Below are 17,108 nucleotides of genomic sequence, written 5' to 3'. Positions count from 1 at the left end.
CAATTACAGGCTGGTAAGCCTAACTTCAGCACCAGGCAGATTGCTTGAAACTATAATAAAGAACAGAATTATCAGACACATAGATGAACATGATAAATGCAGAAAGTCTCAACATGGCTTTTGTAAAGGGAAATCATGCCTCACCAATCTGTTAGAATTCTGTGAGGGTGTTGTACGGGAGACTTTGGCAAACCAGTAAAGTGCTTGAAACCACTATTGCTTATTGCTGAAAGCAGCCAAGTCAGCAGGCTGTAAATTGGCCATTCAGCACTCTCAGTTTGACCACGGCAGGAGGGGAGGGAGTTTTGGGTGCCACAGAAAGGGCAGCTTGACCCCTTGTCCTTCCTGATAAGAATTGTGTTGAAGTTGCTGATACATGCATTTGAGAAGAGCAGGATGTACCCCAGGAATGTCTATTGGGGCCTCAAGGCTGCAAACTCTGGAAAAACCCACACCTACTTAATCAATAATCAGAAGGAACCTCTTGCTTGACCATTGAAACTGCTTACTTAACAAGTTTTCTTTAAGGGACATGTCAGTCTATTACTAATGTATAAATAAGGGGGGAAAGTCTGAGGTAGTTGGACTCTTTTTGGGCTCTCCCTCTGGATACACCTTGCAGTCCCCACTGGCAGACGGAAGATTTGGCCACCTGAAGCCTGCCGCTGTGTCACTCGAGAGCCACACTCAGCTTTGGTAATTATCAAGGGTTGGGGGTGTTTTACTAACCTGTTGCAGACATGTGTAAGTGCTTGAGACTAAGTAAAGTTTAGCTTTAAGTGAAAGCACTCTTGTGTTGTCCTGTTTGTGCCAGTCATCGATCGGTTGGACAGCCGTGTCTCCCCTGATTTATTTCCTGATTCCACCTCGCATAGAGTAAAAGTTACCAAGAGCTTTGGGTTGAAAGAACCCTGGGTAACAGGTGACAACAAGCATGTGGACAAGGATGATGCAGTGGATGTAGCATACTTGGACTTTCAGAAAGCCTTTGATAAGGAATCATGGGATCAGAGGGAAGGTCCACCCGTGGATCAGTAACTGGTTAAAAGTCAGGAAACAAAGAACAGGAATTAATGGTCAGTTTTCACAATGGGCCGGTTTGTGAGGGGTGGCCCAAGCTGAGCTCCGGCTGCTCTGATTCAGGTATTGGCAGGGAGAACTGGAAGTTCTGGCACAGTCAAGGAATTATGATGTAATAGGAATAACAGAGACTTGGTGGGATAACTCACATGACTGGAGTACTGTCATGGATCGATATAAACAGTTCAGGAAGGACAGGCAGGGCAGAAAAGGTGGGGGAGTTGCATTGTATATAAGGGAGCAGTATGACTGCTCAGAGCTCTGCTATGAAACCGCAGAAAAACCTGAGAGTCTCTGGATTAAGTTTAGAAGTATGAGCAACAAGGGTGATGTCGTGGTGAGACCACCGGCCCAGGGGGATGAGGTACACGAGGCTTTCTTACAGCAACTCACGAAAGTTACTAGATCGCAGGCCCTGGTTCTCATGGGAGACTTCAATCACCCTGATATCTGCTGGGAGAGCAATACAGCGGTGCACAGACAATCCAGGAAGTTTTTGGAAAGTGTAGGGGACAATTTCCTGTTTCCAAGTGCTGGAGGAACCAACTAGGGGCAGAGCTTTTCTTGACCTGCTGCTCACAAACAGGGAAGAAAGGAGAGCAGCAGAATACAGACCCTGGACTTCAGAAAAGCAGACTTTGACTCCCTCAGGGAACTGATGGGCAGGATCCCCTGGGAGAATAACAAGAGGGGGAAAGGAGTCCAGGAGAGTTGGCTGTATTTTAAAGAATCCTTATTGAGGTTACAGGGACAAACCATCCCGATGTATAGAAAGAATAGTAAATATGGCAGGCAACCTGCTTGGCTTAACAGAGAAATCCTTGCTGATCTTAAACACAAAAAAGAAGTGGAAGATTGGACAAATGACCAGGGAAGAGTATAAAAATATTGCTTGGGCATGCAGGAGTGAAATCAGGAAGGCCAAATCACACCTGGAGGTGCAGCTAGCAAGGGATGTTAAGAGTAACAAGAAAGGTTTCTTCAGGTATGTTAGCAACAAGAAGAAAGTCAAGGCAAGTCTGGGCCCCTTACTGAATGAGGGAGGCAACCTAGTGACAGAGGATGTGGAAAAAGCTAATGTACTCAATGCTTTTTTTGCCTCTGTTTTCACGAACAAGGTCAGCTCCCAGACTACTGCACTGGGCAACACAGCATGGGGAGGAGGTGACCAGCCCTCTGTGGAGAAACAAGTGGTTCGGGACTATTTAGAAAAGCTGGACGAGCACAAGTCCATGGGGCCGGATGCGCTGCATCCGAGAGTGCTAAAGGAGTTGGCGGATGTGATTGCAGAGCCATTGGCCATTATCTTTGAAAACTCGTGGCAATCGGGGGAAGTCCCGGACGACTGGAAAAAGGCTAATGTAGTGCCCATCTTTAAAAAAGGGAAGAAGGAGGATCCTGAGAACTACAGGCCAGTCAGCCTCACCTCAGTCCATGGAAAAATCATGGAGTAGGTCCTCAAGGAATCAATTCTGAAGCACTTAGAGGAGAGGAAAGTGATCAGGAACAGTCAGCATGGATTCACCAAGGGCAAGTCATGCCTGACTAATCTAATTGCCTTCTATGACGAGATAACTGGCTCTGTGGATGAGGGGAAAGTGGTGGATGTGTTGTTCCTTGACTTTAGCAAAGCTTTTGACACTGTCTCCCACAGTATTCTTGCCAGCAAGTTAAAGAAGTATGGGCTGGATGAATGGACTATAAGGTGGATAGAAAGCTGGCTAGATTGTCGGGCTCAACAAGTAGTGATCAATGGCTCCATGTCTAGTTGGCAGCCGGTATCAAGTGGAGTGCCCCAAGGGTCAGTTTTGTTCAATATCTTCATAAATGGTCTGGAGGATGGTGTGGATTGCACCCTCAGCAAGTTTGCAGATGACACTAAACTGGGAGGAGAGGTAGATACTCTGGAGGGTAGGGATAGGATACAGAGCGCCCTAGACAAATTAGAGGATTGGGCCAAAAGAAATCTCATGAGGTTCAACAAGGACAAGTGCAGAGTCCTGCACTTAGGACGGAAGAATCCCATGCACTGCTACAGACTAGGGACCGAATGGCTCGGCAGCAGTTCTGCAGAAAAGGACCTAGGGGTTACAGTGGACGAGAAGCTGGATATGAGTCAGTGTGTCCTTGTTGCCAAGAAGGCGAATGGCATTTTGGGTTGTATAAGTAGGGGCACTGCCAGCAGATCGAGGGAGGTGATCATTCCCCTCTATTCGACATTGGTGAGGCCTCATCTGGAGTACTGTGTCCAGTTTTGGGCCCCACACTACAAGAAGGATGTGGAAAAATTGGAAAGCGTCCAGCAGAGGGCAACAAAAATGATTAGGGGGCTGGAACACATGACTTTTGAGGAAAGGCTGAGGGAACTGGGATTGTTTAGTCTGCGGAAGAAAAGAATGAGGGGGGATTTGATAGCTGCTTTCAACTACCTGAAAGGGGGTTCCAAAGAGGATGGATCTCGACTGTTATCAGTGGTAGCAGATGACAGAACGAGGAGTAATGGTCTCAAGTTGCAGTGGGGGAGGTTTAGGTTGGATATTAGGAAAAACTTTTTCACTACGAGGGTGGTGTAACACTGGAATGTGTTACCTAGGGAGGTGGTGGAATCTCCTTCCTTAGAAGTTTTTAAGGTCAGGCTTGACAAAGCCCTGGCTGGGATGATTTAGTTGGGGATTGGTCCTGCTTTGAGCAGGGGGTTGAACTCCTGAGGTCCCTTCCAACCCTGATATTCTATGATTATCCTTGATATGGGCTACCTAAGGTCACACATCTGTGACAGAACAGGGAATTGAAGACAGAGCTCTTGTTCTCTACTGCAGTGCCTTAGCCTCAAAACCCTCCTTCCTCTCCCATACATCTCATCTCAGCTGTCCCACAAGGCCTGCTATTATGATCACACTAGGCATCAATCTGTGTGAGGTGGTGTGGCCAGGGTGTGCAGGGTATGTGCTGAGCCAGCCGCTCCTCCTGCATCCTCCACCAGCAGCAACCTTCATGGAACCCATATGTACTATAAAGCTGCCACCCCTTGGGTGTGAATCCACCCTCTGCCTTGGGCACAGCAGTCCCTGCTGGTGGAAATGAAGTATAAGTTGCACTTCCCTGCACCAGCAAAGATTAATCAAGCCCAGAATCCTTATGCATGGTACATTTCCCCAGATCTCCCAAGAGTTCCTTCTTTGGCCCCTTGTGTACTGAGGTGTTACCCTGAGCTGAAGGGAAAATGCAATGTGCAGATCTAGCCTGAATCCAGAGCAAGCCTAATCGGTTCACTGACCTTGGCACCCCTGGCTTTCTGGCAGGCAATGCAGGAGATTCCAAGGGGTTGTTAATTTCTCCGTAATTGTGGGGCACACGTCAGCTGTGCATCGCGAACCAGCCAGATAGAAATCAGCACAGTGAATACCTGCGAGAAACAATGAGCTAGCCTGCCCCGTACACTTCCTCCAAAGCTGGCTCCCCTGTCGTGCCTGTTTCTGTTAGCAGTGAGATCATGTCTGATCGAGGAACAGGGCATAAATCCCAAGAGCTTTAAGGAAGCAAAATGTACACATCAGATTGGAACTGGTTCCTGTGCAGGGAGAGGCCTCCATTTCTCTTTCCTGAAATTCCAATACTATCTGCAATGTCCTGAGCTGATAAGGAATCTGTCCCCAAAGTTGAGGCTTTAAGAGTCAGTGCTGGAAGGACAGAGGGAAGTTGGCCCCGGTCACTAAGAGGAACAATTCGGGGGGGGGGGGGGTGTTACTGGGTGTGGTTGGGAAGGAAGAAGAAAGTGTTGCTATTTGCTGGGTCTCAGTAGAGAGAGCTGACAGTGGGGAAAGTTGTGTGGGAAGGAAGAACCCTTATTCATTGTTACAGCATTACACGGTTAAGTAGCCTGAGTTTTTGCATCACGTTATCACTGGCTTACCTTTATTGTAACAAGCACTATTAAACATCTTTTTAAACCTTTAATTAAAGATACAGAAAAAGAAGGGAAAGCAGTGAAAGCCTTTGCAACATCAAGTATGAAGTAAGGCGTTCAATTTAAGCGTATCCCTTATTTCCTTTCAATTTAGCAGTAGAGAGCTTTTATAGGGCAAAAAGAGTATTAAAGATAGTATTGACTGGGTACTTAATTGGGGGAAGGGAAAAGAGTGAGCTGAGACGGCCTGGAGTTCTTGTTGAAGTGCGAGCCTGTTTTAGTTAAGACAAACGAAAACAAATACACACAGAAGGGGATGGAGGGAAAGAAGAGCAAAGAGAGAAAATGCAGCTTTCGTCTTTATTGCTGACTCTGATTTGCAACCTCACTGGTGGAAAAAACGCTGGGCCAGCCTTTGATCTGATCAGCCACACCAAGACCTAGCAAACTTCAACTAGTGTCACGCTGTTTAAAGAATTACTTTTAGCTGCCTCTCTGGCCACAGGCTCACAGCAGTGTTGCAAAGGGTGGCGTTGTTGTGGCTGGCTGAGCCAGACTCTTTTCAGACAGAAGCCAAAAGGAGTGAGAGAGAAAGGTCAGGTGGGGAAGGAAAATGACACGAGGGACGGGGTGGCGGAAGGAACCCGAGTCTCGCTTGCCAGGTGTTCTTCAGAACGTAGCTGGTAGAGGTGGAGGTGGCGATGTCATTGGTTCCCTCTCTCTGGCCCAGTCCAGTCAGGGTGCATTTCAGGATCATGACGATGAAGGCCAAACAGAGTCATGGTGGATCTTGGGGCCGCAGGAGACAATGGGGGTGGCAGCCATAATTGTAAAAAGCTCATTGCTTCTAATCCACATGTCCCCGCTCCTCCCATTTAGTGACCCTCAGATACAGTGTTCAAGAAGGGACATGGGGGGAAAGAGTCATCCCAATAACGTACAACTATAAACATTTCCTCCCATTTCTAGACTCGTTCAGCTTGTTATCATGCAACCCATGACTTTTCCAGGAGCCTTGCCAGACCCCTTAGCTCAGTTCTTTTAACCTAAACAATCCAGCATGTCCCAGTCGACTTGTCTCCAACTTTTGTTGATTTTCATAAACAATTGTATGTAACAAGCCAGGTTGGGCTTTTGTTATCTTGGACAGCTTAGAGAAGTGGTTCTCAACCTATTTGCCGCATACGCAGCTCTCTATGTGTTATGTGAGCTGCATCCACACAATATATATTCTACCTGTATGCCCCTAAGGATGTCACATGGGCCGCAGCTGTGTGCTGATTGGGCTGCAAGCGGCCCATGGGCCGAGGGTTGAGAACCACTGGCTTAGAGCTTGGCCTCTGCACAACAGGAGGTATGCAGACTGCAAGGAGCCTTCCGTTGACCTAGCTGCATCTTCAGTGGGGGTTAGGTCAGCCTAACTACATTGCACAGGGTGTGAAATTTGTCACAGCCCTGAGCCATGTAACTAGGGCAACCTAGGTTTTAGACCAGGCCTTACTATGTGTTCATACACATGGCACAATGGGGCCCTGACCTACAGTTTTGGTGCTACTGTAATACAAACAATAATACTAGTAATAACATCCTCTCTCTGGTTATAGAGATTTAGATTAATCTCTTCAGCACAGAGATAATACAGGACACTTTTAATGTCTACAGTGTCTTCCATACAGGCTGCATGTTCAAAACACTGTACAGAGCCAGATGGCAACTACTAACAGAGGGAGACAGAAAATGAGAATCACAGGTGAGAGGGAGAGATGTTTCCAGATGAGATTCAGAACTGGATGGATAGTCCATGAGGAAGCCTGATCTAAAGGGGGGGCAGAAGACTGCAGGGCCGGGGGCTCTCACCCCTGAAGGTGGTGGAGAAAAGAGATGACTGCTACCTGAGCAGAGGAGGCGAGAAAGACACAAGTCCCCAAGCCAGGCTGGAGTGCGTGCACAGGCAGGTTTCAAACAAAAAAGGCAGTTTTGATGTGGATTCTGAAAGGCCTGGAGGAGTCAGTGGAGTTCTTTGGAGATTATGGTAAAAACATTTAAAGTGCCTATGTGATTTAGGAGCCTGAGGGTATGTCTAACTACAGCGCTGCAGCTGTGCCTCTGTAGGCCCATCATGTAGAAACATCCGACATTGACAGGAGGGGTTTTACTGTCAATGTAGATCATTCATTTCTCCAAGAGATGGTAGCTACGTTGACAGAAGAATCCTTCTGGTGACTTAGTCACATCTACACCGGGGGTTAGTTCAACCTAACTACAGTGCTCACGGCACACAATTGTCACAGGCCAGAGCGACGTAGCTATGGGATTTGAATTAAGCCATTACAACTGTGCCAAGTGGGTTCATAGAAATCTACCCAGTCGGAATGGGTGCTGTATTACATTCACTCTGCACAGGTGTGAGTGACGATACATCGGGCAAGGCCGTAAATAGATACCAAATCTTGGCTTTGGTCTCTAGAAAACCGATAAACCACCAAAAAAGGAAACAATCTCTGAGACCAACAACACTTTCCCCAAAAGGAGCATATCTCTCCCTTCCCTTATGGCACCAATTAGTGTTTATGCCACTTCTTTTTGTATGCACTTTTTATATTCACTGGATTTCAGAATCTGACAAACTTCATACAATAAAGTTTCAGGGATGCCAATGTAATTATTACAACATCACACACTGCATGGTTCCGTTTGTGCACTCACAGATACCTTAGACCTTATCTAGAAGATAAGAGAAGCTGTATGACTATCTGAAGCCGTTATGACAATCAGAATGACTTAGGGATTTCACAAGAGGGGTGCGAAGGGTAGGACCGGTGTATGTCTGGGTATGTAAATCAGCATGCACCTTTCAGGCCCCGATTCTGCAATTTATTCTGTGCAAGCTGATCCTTGCATCCATTTACTTCAGCAGTTTGCAGTATAGGTTGCATGGCTGGGGCCTGAATGCTAAAGGCAAAGTTATGCTGCTTTGAATGAAACAAGCCAAATTTTGCCAAGAATGTTTTTGAAGAAACAAATTTCATTTAAAAATAATTCTTTAAAACATTCTAATTAACACAAAATTAAAAGCCTTTTCTAACCTTCAACATATTTAAATAGCTTAACAAGGAACCCTCTCCTTTTCTTTCTTTCTACAGGCTCCTGGTGGGGAAACTCTGTCTTGCTAAATCTCCCAGTTGATTGTGTAGTCAAAGTAGCACTTTTAATGAAAACTCAGTGGTGGTATTTTTTAATCCCTCTCTGGATTCTAATTTGATACTGCTGTGGTGTATTGAAAACTGTAACAATTACAAACTCTCACTTTAAATCCAAAAGGATTGCCTGGTCCTGCTTGCAGGCTAGGAGATTCTGCAGGGAAGCATGCAATCTGTGTCCTAAGCAGTCAGTCTGCAGAGAGCCAGCCAACAGTCAGCTCTGTGCCTCTCTGCTTTAGGGAGCAGCCTTTTTTGTCACTCTCTGGTTTTGGTTGTGTGTGTGTGTTAAGGGTCTGCATTTTAAGAAATAAGGTGAGGTTACAGTGCAATCTTCCAGAAAGACTAGTTCAACGTTTTTTATCTAACTTCTTTGTTTGTATGACATGAACATAACAAATATAATAAATACGTCTTGAAACACTTTCCTGTCAGTGAATATCAACTGCATCTTGAGTAGAATGACATTGCCCTTTTAAATGATTAACTCTTTCTGTAGTTTCCCACTTTTATACCACTGACCTTTGATTTTCTAATGGCTTTTTATAGGTACATAGAAAATATTTTCTATCTGATAAACACCTTTGTCTGTACTATCAGCCCCCAGCTTCTTGCCGTGAGGCAGTTTCATCAACTTTTATTGCTTGCCCCAGCCAATAGCAATTTGCAGCAATGAAAGGCTGTTTAGCAACTGCTGAGTTTCGGGATGATTTCTCAGGATTCTTTGGTGTATTTCTCACATACCCCCACACCCAAGTCTTTCATACCCTCATCTTCCCGCTCTCTGTTCTCTCACGCTCTCAGCAGTGGCGGTTCCTGTAATGAGGGTTTTGAGCAAGCACACACACATGTGTGTGATTGTGTGTGTGTGAGACTCACAGGTCCGACAGACACAGCAAATCTAGAGTGGGGCATTCTCCACTGCCCCTGTGGTACATGCACAGTAATGATTTGCAAAGTCAGACAGGAGCCGAAGCTGCAGCGATTTCTAGTGGAGTTTGGGGCACTGGATTCACTGCCCAAGCCACAGGCTGTGGTGACTGCAGAGTGCTCTAATGTGTCACGCTCTAACTGCCCCATGTAGTCCCTGCTGGTGTGCTCTAAAAGGTATAGTGTGCCAGCAGGCTTTACGTCAGGCAGTTCGAGCTGTCTACAATCACTGCAACCGGGGATTGGGTGGTGAATCCAGTGCTTCCCCCACTCGCCCCCCCCCCATCACCCCTGAGCTGCTGGGGTGAGAACCTGGAGCAGAGTGAACCCGAGACCATGGAGGGGTGAGGCCAGAGAGACAAAATCTCCCCAGCCATAGGCCCCTATGGGGGTTCCAGTGGCAGTGCCCGGTGCAGGAGCTGGTCACAGGCCAGGCAGTCCTTTCCCTCCCTGTGTGCAGAGCAGGTGCTGGGCCCAGGCAGGTCAGCACAGAGGGAAATGGGGACATGGCAGCCGGGACGTGGCAGCCGGGATGTGGCAGGGAAACACAGAGGCCAGAACGGCCGGGAGCCAGGGGCAAAGCTGGACCCAGAGCCAGGTAATGTTGGGAGCTGGACACCAGGGCTACCAAGACAGCAGAGCCCCCTGTGGAGAGCAGGCACTGGACACAGGCAAAGAGGAGGCAGGGACAGAATAGCTGTGGGGGCAGTCAACCCCTGGGCCTCCCCACGGCCTCTATTTCTTCCCTCTTCCCCCCACTGCCCTCCAGCTCCTCCCAGCTGAGCAGGTAAATTGTCCCACTTGCTCCAAACTTCACCAGCCCTCAGTGACTCTCACAGAGCCAAATGGAGCTCTGGGCCAGAGCTAGGGGAGTGCAGCTGCTGGTGCAGGAAGCTGTCGGCAAATGTAGGGTTCAAACACCAAACTGGCCTATATGAATTGGTAGGTGCCTTCTGGCCTGCAAGCAGGGAAGGTGGAGAGCAAGGGGAATCAGGCCTTGGGGAACAGTGGAACAGCAGTAGCAGAGCAATAGAAAGGAAGGATTGTCCACTGGTTAGAGCAGTAGTCCTGGACCTAGCAAACCCAGGTTCAGTTCCCTGTTCTGCCACATACTTCCTCTGTGGTCTTGGCACCCTCGCTTAGTGACACAAAGGGCATTAAAATCAATGAAAGTTAGGAGCCTGAGGATCCAGGCCTCAGACTCTCTGGATGGTGCCAAAATGCCTTTACAAATCTGGGCCGCCATTTCCCCATCTGTACAATGGGGATGTCGTGGCTCTTCCATCCCTCCCAGGGGTGTTGTGGGGAATAATGAAGACTGTGAGGTGCTCAGACACTACAGCAATGGGGGGCCATATACGCACTTCATATAGATAAACTTCAGAAGCATTTCTCCATGCTGCTGCAAGGCCTGTGTCGTCAGGCTGCTCCCTCCTGCGGCAGGCCACAGCACAACTGGTGCTCCTGCCTTAGTTTCCCCTTCATTCACCGGTGGGAAGGGGCATGGTCTCTCTGTGCCCACTTCAAAGGCCCGCCTCTGAGCATAATTTGTTCATGTTCCGTGATCCACCGAACCCTCATGACAAAACCATTCTCCCAAATCCCTCAAGTGCAACAGGTTCAACCACAGGCCGTCCACCTGAGAGTTACTAGAGTCACTTCTCTCCTGCCACACTGCCACCACAGCCCCCACGTCAGGTTTTCAGCCAGAGAGCTCCCCATAGCGTTCCACTCTCCAGGCCTCCTCATCTTTGAGTCTTACCCCAGCTGCTGGGATCCACCCGCCAGCCCTACCCTTGTGACCAGGCTTGACTTCCCCTGGCCAAGCTGGTTCCTCCCCTTATCCCAGGGGCCTCTGCACCAGCTTTCCTGTAGCTCAGCAGGGTTCTCCAGATCCTGCCAGCCCTCCCCAGCAACTTTCCTCACCTTCTGGTCTTCCCAACAGGTCCTTTGTACCAGCACTCATCATCATTAGTGCTCTCTTTCCCCAGTCTCCCAGTAACTCTTGCCAGCTCTCGCCGGCTGCTTCCTGGCTTTCTCTAGGTCTGCTTTCCTCCTCACCCATCCTTCCTGTCTCTCTCCCTAGGGCCCAGGTGCCCTTAATTAAGCCCACTTGGGAGGCTCAAACCAGTCACAGGCGCACTGGCATTTCCTCTTAAAGGTGCCAGTGCCCTGTGACAGCCTGCTTGAGGCTTGTGAGGTGCTCAGACACTAAGTACTTTATATAGGGAGACTTAAGAAGTATTTCTCCATGGGGTTATAAGGCCTGTGTCATCAGGCTGCTCTGTCCTGTGGCAGGCCCATGGCATGACTGGCGCTCCTGCCTCAGTTTCCCCTTCATTCACCCGTGGGAAGGAACATGGTTGCTCTGTGCCCATTTCAAAGGCCCGCCTCTGAACAGACCATTGTTCACCAGTATTAATGTGGGTCATCTGGAAAGGGCTGTGATGCCAGGATCATTGGAAACTTAGGCTAGTTTTCTGCAACCTGGAAGTTTTTCTCCCAGGACCTCTATGGACATTAATCGTGTTGCCATTACCCCTGTCATTCTGGGAGACCCAGTTTGGCCTTTGCTTCCCTGGCTCAGGAAGCTATTTACTGGGCACTTGGGTAGACAGGAGAAAGGAGCCGTTGAACTCTCCCATGAGGAGCTGCAGAAGGAGTGGAGTGTGCGTTGGGAAGGCTGAAGGGACGGTGGAGGTGCCCCATGGCAAGGCTAGAAGCAGCTGGGCAACATCGGCCTAGGTGCTTGTTGTATTTTGCACAACCTCTGTGGGAGCCGGGTGGGAGAGCATCCCTGACAGATGGGAGGAGGAGGGGCAGAGACTTCTGAATGATCTGAACAGCCAGAGAGGCTGCCTCTGCTACATGCCACAGCTGGCCAACACGGCAGCACCTTGACGGTAGCTGGACCAAAGCTGTTTAAATCCCCCTATGCAGTTGTACTGTAATATACCCCACTGCGCTGATCCCCCTCTGCAGCACTGTTAGGCTGGATCTCTGCCTCGTGGACCTCCGGTGCTGTCTCTGCCAAAGCATCAGCCTCAGGGGTTTGCAGAGATCCTGACTGCTTGTGGCAAACTCCTCCTGCCTGGGGCCCTGGTCAGGGGCCACTGAGGACTCTGCAGTGGTGCCCAGAACAGGCTGGGGTTCGCTGGCAGCCTCCCTTGCAAAACACCCAGTCTAGCGAGCTCGCCCAGAAGTCTTGTTACTGGCCCTGGCATTTTATAACTGCCGGCGCGCCAGTCCTTTGCCACGGCACTGGCCCGTGTCCCAGAAGAGACCCCCACACACACTTGGTTTGGTTTTATATGGTGACGGTGTGGAGGCCAAAACTACAACTGGGTTCAAAAGAGAATAAGACAAGTTCCTGGAGGACAGGTCCATCAATGGCTATTAGCCACGATGGTCAGCGATCCAGCCCCAGGCTCTGGGTGTCCCTAAACCTCTGAGCGCCAGATGCTGACATTGGAGAACAGGGAATGGATCATCTGATGATTGCTCTGTTCTGTTCATTCCTTTGGAAGCATCTGGCAGGGGTGAGTGCAGGAATTTAAATTGGACTGCCTTTAGGGGGCACATTAGCGTAATGGCCGGGGACTAGGTCAGCAGCCACGGCTGAGGCGGTGAATGGCATCAACCACTGGAGCTGGAGCCGCAGCCGGGGCTGAAACTGGAGCTGGCGCATCGTGTGTCCAGGGCTGGGGCAGCGGCCGGAGGTCAGACCCCAGGGCTGGAACAGCCACCGGGGCTGCATCCAGTGCTGGAGCAGAAATGCATATTTTTCAGATGACTATTGGGGGGGGGCGTATCCCTGCTTAGCCCCCCTTGTGCACACCCCTGGGCATTGGCCACTGTCAGAAGACAGAATACTGGGCTAGATGGACCATTGATCTGACTCTGGTATGGCCATTCTCATGTTATTGTATATTTTCCATTCTTGGAAGACTGGTATTTTCCATTCTCAGAAGACTGGAAAAAGGCTAATGTAGTGCCCATCTTTAAAAAAGGGAAGAAGGTGGATCTGGGGAACTACAAGCCAGTCGGCCTCACCTCAGTCCCTGGAAAAATCATGGAGCAGGTCCTCAAGGAATCAATTCTGAAGCACTTAGAGGAGAGAAAAGTGATCAGGAACAGTCAGCATGGATTCACCAAGGGCAAGTCATGCCTGACTAATCTAATTGCCTTCTATGACGAGATAACTGGCTCTGTGGATGAGGGGAAAGTGGTGGACGTGTTGTTCCTTGACTTTAGCAAAGCTTTTGACACTGTCTCCCACAGTATTCTTGCCAGCAAGTTAAAGAAGTATGGGCTGGATGAATGGACTATAAGGTGGATAGAAAGCTGGCTAGATCGTCGGGCTCAACGAGTAGTGATCAATGGCTCCATGTCTAGTTGGCAGCCGGTATCAAGTGGAGTGCCCCAAGGGTTGGTCCTCGGGCTGGTTTTGTTCAATATCTTCATTAATGATCTGGAGGATGGCGTGGATTGCACCCTCAGCAAGTTTGTAGATGACACTAAACTGGGAGGAGAGGTAGTTACGCTGGAGGGTAGGGATAGGATACAGAGGGCCCTAGACAAATTAGAGGATTGGGCCAAAAGAAATCTAATGAGGTTCAAGAAGGACAAGTGCAGAGTCCTGCACTTAGGATGGAAGAATCCCATGCTCCGCTACAGACTAGGGATCAAATGGCTAAGCAGCAGTTCTGCAGAAAAGGACCTAGGGGTTACAGTGGATGAGAAGCTGGATATGAGTCAACAGTGTGCCCTTGTTGCCAAGAAGGCTAACGGCATTTTGGGATGTATAAGTAGGGGCACTGCCAGCAGATCGAGGGAGGTGATCATTCCCCTCTATTTGACATTGGTGAGGCCTCATCTGGAGTACTGTGTCCAGCTTTGGGCCCCACACTACAAGAAGGATGTGGAAAAATTGGAAAGCATCCAGCGGAGGGCAACAAAAATGATTAGGGGACTGGAACACATGACTTTTGAGGAAAGGCTGAGGGAACTGGGATTGTTTAGTCTGCAGAAGAGAAGAATGAGGGGGGATTTGATAGCTGCTTTCAACTACCTGAAAGGGGGTTCCAAAGAGGATGGATCTAGACTGTCCTCAGTGGTAGCAGATGACAGAACAAGGAGTAATGGTCTCAAGTTGCAGTGGGTTGGATATTAGGAAAAACTTTTTCACTAGGAGGGTGGTGAAACACTGGAATGGGTTACCTAGGGAGGTGGTGGAATCTCCTTTCTTGGAAGTTTTTAAGGTCAGGCTTGACAAAGCCCTGGCTGGGATGATTTATTTGGTGTTGGTCCTGCTTTGAGCAGGGGGTTGATTAGATGAACTCCTGAGGTCCCTTCCAACCCTGATATTCTATGATTCTATGATTCTATGTTAGTCCCAATATTCTTCTCAAACATTTGTGATGAAATGATCCAGCTTTTGCATCTCTTTCTTGGTAAGTTGCCATGTCTCACTGCTATATGTTGTAATGGCAATAACAATTGCTTTGTACACGTTCAGTTTTTTCTTGAGGGAGATGTTTTTGAGTTGCCAGATGTTTCTGAGTCTTCCAAATGCAGCATTTAATTGGGGAGGTGGTAACTGGCCAAGATGACCCCGGAGCAGTAGAAGACACACAAGGTAGACAGATTTCAGAGTAGCAGTCGTGTTTGTCTATCCACAAAAAGAAAAATTTGTTAGTCTCTGAGGTACCACAAGTACTCCTTTTCTTTTTAAGGTAGACAGAGAAGCTGACTCAGGTGTGCCCCCAATGCAGTGTGGGATAGTAGTGGGAGGACTGTCAGAAGCCAAAGTTCAGAGGGGTGGCCGTGTTAGTCTGGATCTGTAAAAGCGGCAAAGAGTCCTGTGGCACCTTATAGACTAACAGACATACTGGAGCATAAGCTTTCGTGGGTGAATACCCACTTCGTTGGATGCATGTCAAAAAGTTATTTCAAAATGGGGATGCAGCCATACCTACCTTATCAAAGAATAACTCGTTCCACATTTGAGTTAGTGCACTCACAGAGCGGATTAATGAATGAGATGCCAGAAAATTTTGGGGGTATGTGGAGGAAAGGCTGTTCATTGTGAAAAAACTCAAATGAATCCCAAATAATTTACAAGGGGAGACAAGCCCTTAGTAGATGCCTGAGCACTCAGCATCCCAACCCCTCAACAACCCTAAACGCCCCCATGCGCCTCATACCTGCCACTTGATCACCAGACAGTGCCCAGGTCAGTGGAGGGCATCTAGCCAGCGAGATAGTTCCTGTCTCTCCCTAGAGTTGCTCCCCATAGTGTAAGGGCTAGGCTGACAGCAGCCACAGAAAGATTAGCCAGCCTAGAATAAAACATTGGCGCTCTAGCCACTTAGGGTACATCTACCCTGCAACCCCCCCACCCATAGCAGCGAGTCTCAGAGCCCGGCTCAAGTTACTCAGTCCCGCACCACTTGCACCACTGCAGCTACAAATAGCCGTGCAGAGGTTCCCGCTTGGGCTCTGAGCCCCACCCCCCTCCCTGGGTTTCAGAGCCTGGGCTCCAGCCCGAGTGGGAACATCTAGGCCACCAGGCTCTGAGCCTCATTGCCGCAGGGATTTTTTTGTAGTACAGACATCCCTTTAGCCTCCATCATTCCTTCACCAGTCCATCACGTATTCCCCCCACCCTTGCATTTCTCCCCCACATCCAGCTGTCCAGCCGAGCTGCACCTCCCTCCCTGCAGAAATACATGCCAGGCCAGCAGCCCATCAAATAAGCTCCTCCTTGGCACGTTTCCTCTTCTGATGTTTCAGTTTGTGTGTGCCACTGCAGCGATAATCTAAAAACATCCTGATTTGGCCACATGGATGCAACCTGCCTCCCTGAACCTCCCCCTCACCCTGCAGTTTCAGTTGGATGCATTATTCTTTGTCACTTCTTGCCCCTAAAATAAATTGAGGTACAACCTCACAGTGTGCAGTTAAACTGCTGCTGTGTTGCTCCCCAGAAATGGCTGCATGTCAGTGGTGGCTAAAATGGTCCCTGTGCATGTAGGTCATGATTCTGATTTTAACTAAGCTGGTTTAACTCCATTCCAGTGGAGTTACTCCAGATTTACACCAGTGCGAGAGAACTGGACCCATAATTTTGCATATGAGTTTGTTAATTCTGTAGTTCACTTTGGGAACCTCTGGACTCAAGAGTGCTGCATAAAAGATATTATATTCACTTTCAAATGGTGGAGACTAGACACACCGTTTCGTTGCTGTACCTGGGAGAATTACAAATAGACAACGGATATTCCACTGATCAGTATTAATCTTTATCATACCCTAAACCAGGCTGAAAGTCAGGAAAGGAAAGGTAATACTTTCCCAGATTCCATATATTGTAAGGCCAGAAGGGACTCTTACACTCATCCAATCTGACCTCCTGTGTAACCCAAGCCCAGTGATTCCTGGATCTAGTCTGACAACTTGCAGTTTAACTAAAACACCTCTTTCAGAAAGACATCCCGTCTTCCCTAAGACTCCAAATGAAGGAGAATCCACCACAACTATTGACAATCTGTTCCAGTAGTTACCCTCACTGGTAAAAAAAAAAGTGTGTTTTATAATAGTAGATTTTGTTCTTATTTCAAAATAAATTTATTACAAAAGCTTGAGGACATTTACAGTTGAACAAAGTGGTGAAGAGGTATCTTCAGAAGAACTCATTGGGTTGACACTGAAGTATGAAAGAAGGAAAGAGTACTCTATTTTTAACAGTAAATCACAAACTAAAAGAATAGCTTTCACAACAATTTTCATTCCAGGTATCTAACATGAGTTCAAGCTACAACTTAATAGGAATGCCAGCTGCTGTTGAAGGTGCCATCTGAATGTAACATGACAACTTCCTTTTCCCTCTTTAGTTTCATATGAGTTCTAAAACCATGTACTAAGATTTTGTGTAGACTAAAACACTCTCTAATCTGCCATCCTTATAGGGTTACCATACAGATCTTTGTTGC

Source organism: Natator depressus, chromosome 5 (assembly GCF_965152275.1).
Source record: "Natator depressus isolate rNatDep1 chromosome 5, rNatDep2.hap1, whole genome shotgun sequence".
Lineage (NCBI taxonomy): Eukaryota > Metazoa > Chordata > Testudines > Cheloniidae > Natator > Natator depressus.
The sequence above is the reverse complement of the archived record's forward strand: the minus strand, read 5'-3'. Positions refer to the sequence as shown.